The sequence below is a fragment of the Dama dama genome, chromosome 13 (assembly GCF_033118175.1).
Source record: "Dama dama isolate Ldn47 chromosome 13, ASM3311817v1, whole genome shotgun sequence".
In the NCBI taxonomy this organism is placed as follows: domain Eukaryota; kingdom Metazoa; phylum Chordata; class Mammalia; order Artiodactyla; family Cervidae; genus Dama; species Dama dama.
The window spans coordinates 17817984-17826824 of NC_083693.1; positions in this window are offsets into that span (position 1 = coordinate 17817984).

An 8841-nucleotide genomic window follows, 5' to 3' on the forward strand; every position below is an offset into this window, starting at 1 on the left:
TTCTTAATATCTCCTGCTTCTGTTAGGTCCATATTGTCCTTTATTGTGTCCATCTTTGCATGAAATATATTCCCTTGGCATCTCTAATTTTCTTGAAGACATCTCTAGTCTTTCCCATTGTATTGTTTTCCTCTATTTCTTTGCATTGATCACTGAGGAAGGCTTTCTTATAGCTCATTTCTCTTCTTTGGAACTCTACATTCAAATGGGTATATCCTTCCTTTTCTCCTTTGCCTTTTGTGTCTTTTTAGTGGAAATTAAAAAACAAACAAACAAACAAAAACCTCTCCCCAAGGTCCCGTCACCACCTTCTTCTGCCTGAATGGCATGCCAAGGGGGCTGGATAGAAGTTGACCACCAGGGCCTGAAGTGGTGGCTACACTGGCCACCCCAGAACTGCTATAGGAGAGGGGAGGAGGGTGTGTTTTAGAATTACAAGGTAAGGGGTGCAGTTCGGGGAGGGGCAGAGGAGGAGTCTAGATGTTCAGCCTCCTTGGAATCAAATTTAACTCATCTCACCACTGAATCTGGGTTCGATCCCTGGGTTGGCAAGATCCCCTGGAGGAGGGTATAGCAACCCACTCCAGTATTCTTGCCTGGAGAATTTCATGCACAGAGGAGTCCGGCAGGCTAAAGTCCATGGGGTTGCAGAGAGTCAGACATGACTGAGTGACTGAGCACACCCCTGAAGTGAATGAAAAATGTAACTTTTGTGGATTCGTGGCCCATTTATTTAACATCCATTTTGGCTTCACATTTGATGGAATCCAAGCTTTGCAGATGGTACCCTGTTATTTCTCTAAATGACCACTGAGGTTATATTATGATTTCCTTGTGTTCAGATGAGGAGACTGAGGCCCATAGAAACTGAGTGACTTGCCTGAGGGTGTACACTTATGGAGCCAGAAGTTAAAGCTGCTGTCTCTCTCTTAGATAACCCTCTGACTTGATCTGTTTCACTCTCTTGTCTGTTTTCCTCTCTCAAAGCACGATTTCTTATCTCTGTTTCTGGGACAACCAGGAAGAACCAGGTGTCCTTCAGTCACCTGTAAACACACATTTCAAGAATAACATGACACTTTTTCATCCAGTATCCCACTTGATGACCTCACTGGACACAAACATAGAGACAGAACCTCTTTTGTTAACTTCACAGACCTTTGTAACCTGCTCTAAGTCAGAGTCGAGGCTGATGTTATCCTCAGTGAGTGTTTATTAAAGGGCTAACAGAAGAGAGCTTTTGAAGATAACTTTTAAAGGAGAAAACAAGTTTATCTTTCTTTAAAGTGTGTGGCAGCTTGTGATGGCTTGCAAAATGGTTTGTAATCTTTCCCCAGGGTCTCAGAGAAAACACTTCTTTTTAATGTTTTCTTTCATTATCTGTTCATTTATAGCTGAGTAGCTTCTTCTCCAAGTCTTGTCTCCTGAAGGCATTAGTCATCAGAGTTGAGACAAGCTATGTCCAGTTGCAGAGGTCCTACTGTGTCTTCTGGGGTTGGACCCACAGGAAGGAAGGTGAGGGTTTCCTGTTTCAGACATTGTTTAAGAGGTTCATGGGGTTTTATGGGAGTTTATGAAATTGGTGTTGCAAGTTTTTGGAAACTACCTGAAATTCCTCCAGTAGCCCTCTTTACCTGTTTCAGTTTTGCTTTCAAAGGAGAGATCCAGGGATGACTTGAGAGCATCATGAGGCTGGACAGCTTTGAAGGTATTTCTCAGTGTGGACTTCAGCATCTCAGCTGTAGCTCAGTGTCTGCCCACCCCCACCAGATCTGGTGTCTCCTTGCCTTTTGTGCTGTAAAACCCAAATGAGAGGCTCTTAAATTATTTCTGTTGCCTAGAAAAGAGAAATATTATCCCTGGTGACAAAATCATCAAATTTTATTATGTGCAAACCACTGCTATATATTTCAGAGTTTTGCTTTAAAGGATATCATTTAGAAAAATGGCACAGCTTTTCATGGGTTTGGAAGTTTCTATTGTCAAAACATATTACCAGGGAAGTACAATACATTGTAAAATTACAAGGAACCGCAATTCAGCCCTGTTTTGGCTTTATTTATAAAAAACAGATTAATAGCAAATGAATAAAACTTTTAAACCATTCTCCGGGTAATAATACTAAAGAAAACAACTAATAAAACAGCCGCATTCAAACAGCTGTTTAAGAAACCCCAATGATATTTCATCCATTGTCAAACTTGGCATTTGGGCAGAATAAAGACCAAAGTAAATATTTATTGATTCATGGGAGAACACTGAAAATCCCTCCTTTATAAGTAGAATAAGCAAATAAACCATGATTTATAAAAACCCTGGCTAACTAAATCAGCTAATGGGTCTATTCAAAAAATTCTTATCATGTAAACTGTGAATTGACTATTATAATTGAAAATTACCAGTTTCTCTATGAATTTAATATACATATAGTTAACCACCTGCTTGACTGTTATACAGAGCCATTTAAATGTGCAAATGGAAGTACAAATGTTTGAAGGCTTTTGAACCAAACACATTAATTGCCAGTGTGTGTTAATGGAAGCAGGCAGAATGGATGCTTGCTTCTCTCTGTAATAAGTATAAAATTTCCCTGGGCTTCTGAGCCTGTGTTGAGCACAAATGGAGGCCTTTTATAAGAAATGCTCATTGGAGAAATTGAGGCCCTCAACCCCAACAAAACAGGTGCAAAGGAGATAGGGTGAAAGCTGCATCAGCAAGATTTACTACAAGTGCCACACTCCTCTCACGGTTCTGTCCAAGCTGGGAGTCGGAGGGCTCCCTTTGAGCCCAGGGCACTGTGGAGTCGGCAGTGAGGACTGAGATGAAGTGAGAAGCAAGGCCACGGGCCCATCCGTGGCTGCTTCACTCCTACTGACAACCTGTCAGCACGTGGCCCTGTGCTTAGCTGGACCTGCCCTCATTGCAATCACCCACGTTTTCAAAAACGCTTCCTCCTCCAAAACATACACCAGTCCTCTGTTCCCCACGTACCTGCTGGCTCTGGGGTTTTCCAGATAGATGCATGCATGAGAACCTATAGATAGTTGGGTGTGTCCCTCTGCCCGGCTCTCATTGGAAGGGACCACTGGTGCCCAAGACTCTGGGGCAGGCGACACCCCGGTTCCCTCCTGCAGCCAAGCTCTGGCTCACCCTGCTTTTCCGTGACTCTCTGGTCACTGTGGCGCAGAGGGAGGGACCCAGCCTGACTCCGAGCTGGAGCTCACTGATGGATGCAGTTGCCTGGGAGATGGTTAGGGGACTTCTGGAGGTGAGGAAGAGCCATCCTCGGGCAAGAGGACACCCAGGAAGAGAGGCCCAAGTCAGAGCTTTAGTCTTAGAGGAGGTCAAGGCAGTGAGGAGTATGGGTCTCCCACCCGTGCCAGCAGCCTGGTTCCAAGGTTTCACATTGGGGGTTACAGAGAGGGAAATACACAAATCAGAAGCTAGAATTGCAGCTTTGATGGAAACTCAGCCATAGATTGGGACTCAGGAATCTGTTTTGAGGGGGTGGATTCTTACAAAACAAACTACAAAATGGCGGGAGTGGTTTTCTCTCCATTTGTTACAAATCAACCTCCCTCATTCTGGGTCTGTGAAGCCTTCAGAGCATCACAGGTGACACCAGAGCTGTGAGAATGGACTTACTCCTGGGGACCTTGGGACATTCCTGGGAGTAGGAGAGGGACTTGGCAAGAAGCTATTTTTTTTGAAGAGCAAGTTGAGGTAATATATTTTCAATGAGACTTAGTTCTCCTCTACGGGCTCATGGGACCTGGAAACACCCAGGTAGAGGAGGCATGAATAAGGTATCACATTTGAACTTTTTCTTCAGAGCCAGCTGGTCAACACCCAGGAGGGCACCCTGCTGACTGCTGTCCCTCTCCTCTGCTCTGGGAGCTTTCATCAGTGCCCTCTGAGCCCATCACTCAGCTTTACACTCCAGGCTAGTTTCTGGATGGTCTTTGGACAGTCTCACAACATAAATCCCCATCTCAGAAGACAAAGACTTTTCACCAGGAAGATACTGAGAAGACTGTGCCGTAGGCTCAGGGGGCAAGTTGCGGGGAAGCCATCCAGACGTCCTGTGGGCACAGTGATGCCACGGCACTTAATGATGGGTCCTCCTGTGCAACAGCTTCCCAGCTCGTCCCAGGGATTACCCAGCAAGGTGACTACTCTCTGAGAAGGCCTAGCTCATCCTGGACCCAGGTCTCTGTTGGGGTTGCTGCAAGTGGAAGAAAAGGACCCCAAAGCTCTTGGGAAATCAGGCTCTCCTTTCTTTGAAAAGAGAGAGACAGAAAAGGAGAAGTCAGCCTAAAGAGCACCACGGCGGCCTCTGACCACATGCATCTGTGCACAAAGCTCACAGCCTGGGAGGACGTGGCTGCAGAGATGTGACCCAAGGTCCAGACACTGGTCCTGGGAGCCCAGAGTCAGCCTTGGGCAGGCCGGGGCCTCTGCAGCAGAGCGAGGAGGAGATGGGGGAGGTGGAGCCTGGACCAGCTGTTGGGCTGGCCTCCACGGGGGTCCCAGTCCAAAACCCAAAGCTGAGCTGCCTCGCCCTGTGTGTTTGCGGGGGAACCTTTGCTGCAGGGAGCTGTCGGGTGACAGGAGAGGGTTTTGGTGCTGGAGGTGCCCAGGCAGTGACTCATGAGGGGATGCTGTGCTGTGTCCAGGAGCGCGGGTTTGCCCCCAATAACCAGGCAAGCCTAGGGGACCCACTGTGCCCTTGCGTCTGTGATTGAAGGGGTCCTGGCACGTGGGAAAAATCCCAGGCCAGCAGGACAAGTTGGTCTCCCTGGGCGAGGACGAGCAGCCACGGGTCAGGGCACCGAGGCTCTGGCTAGCGGGAGGGGTAGCATCTGAGATGTAACCTTTCTTCACCAAATTCAGGGGGAAAATCTCATACCCCAAACCAAAACCACCACCCAAAGGGGCAATTTCCTGTCAGCGAACTTATCTGATACAGGGAGCCCTCATTTCCACTGATGGCAACCACTTCTGATTTATCCCTGGGTTGAAGGAATTTCTTGTACCTTCCTCTCCCTGGTGTTGGGAGTGAGGTTCTGGGTCTCAGCTCTGCAGGCTGGGGAAGCGCTGCCTCCCAGCACGAGTCCAGTCCTATGTGTGAGGCACACGGTCAGCAAGAGGCGATTGAAGAGTCAGGGGATAAACCAAGCTCAAGGCAGACGTGGGGCAGTGAGAGACATCCCAGACCCCAGTAAATGCCTTGGAGCCTGCCGCGGGACAGCTTATCTTGGAACCAGCCAGACAAGGCTGAAAGGTCAAAGACCTGGTGTCTGTGACTGGGTGAGGCTGCAAAAGAATGTTAACATGTAGATTGCCCAGCTACCACCAGCTCAATTTTCCCCGTGAGACTTCTGTATTGCAATCCAGAACAAATCTGAGCCCATCAGGAATCCCTCTGATCAATGCAGATATCATTTAAAATATCTTCCCGTTGGCAGCAGGGATCATTCTTGTTTTATCTCTGGGAGGACAATTCTGAAGCTGGTTGGTTTAAGATGGTTTCAAGTACAACGCAACTAATTTTCTTGAAAACATCACATTTATCAGATGTGATCCTGCCACTCTCTTAGAGGAACAGCTGTTGGGTTTGCATCCCTCTGTGTTTGAGATAAGCTATCTTTTGACATCATAACTGAGGTTTTTTGTTATGTCAGATGAGATAAAAGTGGGTGTTTGTTGCTACAGTTTCCCTTAGTACCTAGAATTCTGCATTTGTTAAAATCTAAAAGTTCCATATGTCGATTTGAGGATGGAATAACAAACATTGTGATTTGCTTTTAAATCCACAATTTTAGAAGTAGGCTCTCTTAAGGGATTTACAGGGAATCTTGGAGTTCATCCTTTTCTAAAGAAGATAAACTAGATTTTTGCTTGGTATTGTACTCTGGCTATATATACACATACTTATCTTGGAACCAGCCAGACATTAAAACATTAAAACTTATGTTTTAATTTAGGAAAGAGAAACAGTTGTAAAAGTACTTAGTTCCTAAGCTGTTTTTCCATAATCTCAGGTCTCTTGAAACTATTTAAATGAATCTGCATAAGGCTCTCAGATAGTGAATATTCAGTGTGTGGTTTCTTACATGTTCTCACATGGGCTCCTGGATCCTTCTGAGTTATGCCAGAGACTATTATGGTTCAGTGTCAAGGTTTTGCTTATAACTTTCCGAACTGTAGTGACACAGGGTGTGTATGAAATATAGAATTGCTTAGTTGAAAGCTTCCTTCTCTCTTATCTGTTTACTGCCCACCAGTGTATCAGGACCAAAAATAAGGCTAATCCTTTGTCTTCTAGGAGAGGGATACTTGGTGATGGTAATGTGTCCTTTCTTGTATTCCCAGATACATAAGCAGTATAATTCTTGATAGCTATCTTGCCTGCAGAGGGAGGTTTCCAGGTAAGAAAGTGTGCGTGTGCGTGTGTGTGTGTGTGTGTGCATGCATGCACGTGAATACACATGCACACACAACATATTTTGAAGTAAGCTAACTATAGAGCCTAAACCAGTTTATATACATGGGCTTCCGTGGTGGCTCAGAAGGTAAAGAGTTTGCCTGCAGTGCAGGAGACCTGGGTTTGATCTCTGGGTTGGGAGATGCCTTGGAGGAAGGCATGGCAACCCACTCCAGTATTCTTGCCTGGAGAATCCCGTGGACAGAGGAGCCAGGCGGGCTGCAGTCTATGGGGTCGCAAGGAGTCACACATGACTGAGAACTAAGCACCGCAACTGTAGACCATAAACCTTTATACTTTATGTGCATCAACTCAATAAGCCAGTCAGGACTGAATATCTGCAGTGAAAGATACTACAAATAAGCTGTCATATACCACATGCTTATCATGTGGACTCAGATGGATTCTGGTATCTAAAAGACCAAATTTAAAAAATGGACATTTTTATGTTATGATAAGGAGTGTCTATATGTAAAGTTAGCATTTTTAGAACAGTTTATATCCTTTAGTCATCAAACAGATATGGGGCTGGGGTCCCAGTGGGGAAATGGCTATAGTATCAGGAAGTAAATTTTTAAAGAAGTCTTCCCCTAGATAGTACAAGACTTGTAGAGAGATATTTGTTGTTGTTCAGTTGCTAAGTTGTGTCTGACCCTGTAGCCCACCAGGCTCCTCTGTCCATGGGATTTCCAAGGCATGAATACTAGAGAGGGTTGCCATTTCCTTCTCCAGGGTATCTGCCCAACCCAGGGATTGAACCCACATCTCTTGAGCCTCCTGCATTGGCAGGCAGCTTTTTTATCATTAGTGCCTCCTGGGAAGCCCCAAGAGTGGTACCAGGGAAATATTGTTAAATGAATTAATCAAGGGCAGTTGATGCCCTTGTGTTTTTGTATTTATGTTCACAGACTTCATGGATTTTGGCAAGCTGAGTCACTAAGTTTGTGGAAAGCAGCACTTATGTATTTTCTGCATAAAAGGTAGTTCTCAAATGTTAAACCAAAATATTTACAAAGGTAGCCTGTGCACATATGCGTTACATATTTTCTTTGAAAATTGCAAGCAAGATGACATTTTAAGCAATAGCCCATTTGTTTCTTTTGAAATTTTGTAGGTAGCTGAAACACAAAGGAAAATAACTCTCCATGTGAGTATGTACAACTTGTATGGATCTTCAGGGTGTTATGCTGAGTGGAAAAGGCAGTTGCAAAAGGTACATATCTAAGTTAAGCATTCTCAAAATGATAAGATTACACAGATGGAGAACAGTCAGGGATTAGGGAAGCAGAGGGTGTGAGTGCCTTAGGGCAGCCCAAGGGAGTTTCCTTGTGGTGATGAAGTTCTTTATCTTGATTTGTAGTGGTAATGTAAACCTCAACATAGAATTATATACAAAACCAAAAATATATATGCGTACATCACTGCAGATGGCAACTGCAGCCATGAAATTAAAAGATGCTTACTCCTTGGAAGGAAAGTTATGATCAACCTAGACAGCATATTAAAAAGCAGAGACATTACTTTGTCAATAAAGGTTCATCTAGTCAAGGCTATGGTTTTTCCAGTGGTCATGTATGGATGTGAGAGTTGGACTGTGAAGAAAGCTGAGTGCCAAAGAATTGATGCTTTTGAACTGTGGTGTTGGAGAAGACTCTTGAGAGTCCCTTGGACTGTAAGGAGATCCAGCCAGTCCATCCTAAAGGAGATCAGTCCTGGGTGTTCATTGGAAGGACTGATGTTGAAGCTGAAACTCCAATATTTTGGCCACCTGATGCGAAGAGCTGACTCATTTGAAAAGACCCTGATGTTGGGAAAGACTGAAGGCAGGAGAAGGGGACGACAGAGGATGAGATGGTTAGATGGCATCGACGCAATGGACATGGGTTTGGGTGGACTCCGGGTGTTGGTGATGGACAGGGAGGCCTGGTGTGCTGTGGTTCACGGGGTCGCAGAGTCGGACACGACTGAGCGACTGAACTGACTGATCCGTGCCCGAGAACAATGAGTGCATTCAGAAACTGGTAGTCCATAGGCGGCCTGAACTCTCGTCCTCAATTATCGTCAATGTCAGTTTCCTGACAAGGTTATAGTTACTGGTGGGGGAGCCTGGGTGATGGGCACACAAGCTCTCTCTGTTGTGGTAATGCAACTTTTTGTGAGCCTGTACTTATTTCAAATTATAAAGTTAGACTCAAATGTCTCTGCTGAAGAAAGGATTCCAGCTACCAATCAAAAGTACTTAAGAAGCGATTTAGTCAAAGACTAGTGTGGTATCCTTTCAGGACACAGGTCTTTAGATATAAATGCTGAGACTCCTCATTTAGTATATGCTTAGTAGTACCCAGGTCTGTAAG